This window comes from Marmota marmota, unplaced genomic scaffold (assembly GCF_001458135.2).
Source record: "Marmota marmota marmota unplaced genomic scaffold, marMar, whole genome shotgun sequence".
In the NCBI taxonomy this organism is placed as follows: Eukaryota; Metazoa; Chordata; class Mammalia; order Rodentia; family Sciuridae; genus Marmota; species Marmota marmota.
Genome location: NW_026000196.1, coordinates 15,008,542 through 15,011,174, shown reverse-complemented (window position 1 = coordinate 15,011,174; position 2,633 = coordinate 15,008,542). Strand labels below are relative to the sequence as shown.

General features: G+C 33.7%; 1 pseudogene; it reads right to left on the bottom strand.

Moving 5' to 3' along the window:
- Positions 1 to 318: 318 nt before the first annotated feature.
- LOC125612529 lies at positions 319 to 415 on the bottom strand (annotated as a pseudogene).
- Positions 416 to 2,633: the final 2,218 nt, after the last annotated feature.

The following is a 2,633-nucleotide window of genomic DNA, read 5'->3' as shown; positions in this document are numbered from 1 at the left end:
TAATGGTAAATTATACAGCTTTACAAGGTTGAAAAGCATTCTTTCTTGAAAGAAGAAGAGAAAAACAATAGGTTAAGAGGATCAGGAGTAGGGTAGGTGGAGGAGGGTGGCAAATTTACGAAAGTTATTAAAGTAGTTAGGACAGACCTCGTGGAAGTTTGAAGAAGTTGCAGAAATGAAAAACTGGGCAAAGAACAAGATGGTCAATGGGAACAGGTAGAGGTAGACTTTACATGGGAGCAGACATGATGTGTGAGAGCAACCTGGTGAAGCTGTGTAGTTAGAGCATGGGGCAAGGACATGGACTCTGAGAAGTGGGGCGACCAGCCTGACAGGCAAGCAGAGCCTTTTCAATTAGCAATAATCGCGCCTCGGATAAACCTCATTGGCTACGATACTGCCACTGCGCAAAGCTAAGCAGAGCCTTTTCTACCATCACAAGGACTCTGGATTCTTGATAGAGAAAAAACAAATCATAATATTGCATTTTTAGAGAGTCAATAAATTGATTTCAGAAATCCAAGAATGACTGGTTACTATGTTGATTATAGGAAAACATGCAAATCAGTGTGTTTTTAATTATTAAAAAGTCAATGAATTTGGCATACGTATGCATATTTATTAATTTTCACTCTTTTGGAATTCTTGATATTCCTCTAATTGCTTGTTTTCTGGAAAGTTGTGAAAAGGCTTTGGTGGGTTCTAATATAAGCTTATTTTCTTTCTCAAGTGAACATGCCAAGGAGACAGTATGGTAGAGGAATCCACACTGACAAATCCCATATTTAAAGGAGCTAAATTCTGGTGATCTGCTGTGGATCAGCAGGCACCTTGGGAAAATTAGTACCCCTTTTGGTGGAACTGATCTTGTTACTAGTTGCCCCAAACAAGCACACTCTGGCATCAGACAACCAAACAAGAAATAAACTTGGTATGTAATTGAGTTTCAGGACCATTTCTCTGTCCTTTACTGCCCCCTTCACCATGGAACAACATCAGAGTTAGCATAGTTTTAGGGGACTCCACAAAGCTATTATATCATTGTGAATAAGCTTGGAAAATATACAAAGAGAACAAGGAAGAATATAAAAGCTACCATTATTTTTTGCTGCACAGAAAAACAATCATTGCTGATATATTTTCATGTCTCCTTCCAAATGTTTTTAAGTAGTCAAGTTCATTGTGCATTATTCTGAATACAGTTTGAAGTGCCTTTCATTTAACATGTATTCAATAGCTATGGTGTGCATTCTTTTATATATCACTGTCCCATCATGACCTCATCAGGTCCTGAGAAGACCGTTATAAGTATATCTTAATTACAGATACTGATCCATTGAATGGGAGGCAGCACAGTGTATTGATAAGAATACAGGCTCTGGAGTGAGACTGGTCTAGTTGGAATCTTGAACCAGCTACTTATTTTGCTGGGTGCTTTGAGAAAATTGCATATTTTATCTGAACTTTTATTTCCTCATCTATAAAATAGGTTAAATTATTATGTCTACTTCATAGGGATTTTAGGAGATTTGATTCATGTAAGTAGAATATTTGACACATTTCCTGATGACTAACAATAGATGATTGCTATCATTATTATTATATTAACCTGCAATAATACTATTAACTACTTTTATTTTACTTTCTTCCAGTTTCTCATTATTAAGATAGTTCCACAATGAGCACCTTTGTTACAAATGTTGTTTTCATTTATATTTCTTTCCAAGAGTATTAGTCTTTAGAACAAAATTAGTGGATGAGAGAATATGTTCATTTATGAAATTTTAATAACTGCACTCACTGGCATCAAATATTATTATCTTTAAATATGTGCTATGTTATAGAAAATGAAGATACAATAAATGAACTGTTGTCTTCTTATTGTTCTAGTTTATATTTATTTCCTAGATTAATAATACTAAGAAACTTGTTTTTAGTAAACTTTTTTGTGTAGTCTTTATATGTTCTTAGCCATTTAGTCTATGACAGGATGATAAAAGTCATTTGTACACGATTTCTACGCATAAAAGAACCTTGAGTTATTTTTGAAAAGAACATTTCAAAATATAAAATTTACATTTAAACTATTTTGTGGTAGATGATTTTATGTCTTATGATTGTTACTAAAGGTGAATTACGTGTTTTTTTTTTCCTTTTGGAGAGTTCTTGAGATTTAAAGGTTAACACTCAATATTGTCTGTTAAATTGTATTTATTATACCTTACATTGATGCAATTACCATAGACATAAAGTTATATGTCAGGTCTAAGTGCTACTAAAGTCCATGTTACTTATATAGCACATCAGGTCCTATAAAACATCAAAAGCAAGATAGAAAAAATAACCAGAGTGAAGGGTTTACATTTGTGCAGTTTGGCCCTGTGGGGCCTGTGCTAGAGAGGTAAAATCCTTAAGGAATTCTTGGAATTATTATTTTTTCCCTAGTTATTCTGTACTATTCATCTAGCTTAAAGACATTTAAAAATGCAATGAAACTGCAGCCAAATTTAGATGAAATAACTTAAAATATTCTCAGAATATTTAACTAAATAAGTTTTGATTGCATTTGAGGAAAAACGAAGACTAGATTCAACTTATGGGCTATTTATTTCTGCCCAGTGGATCTGCCTCTG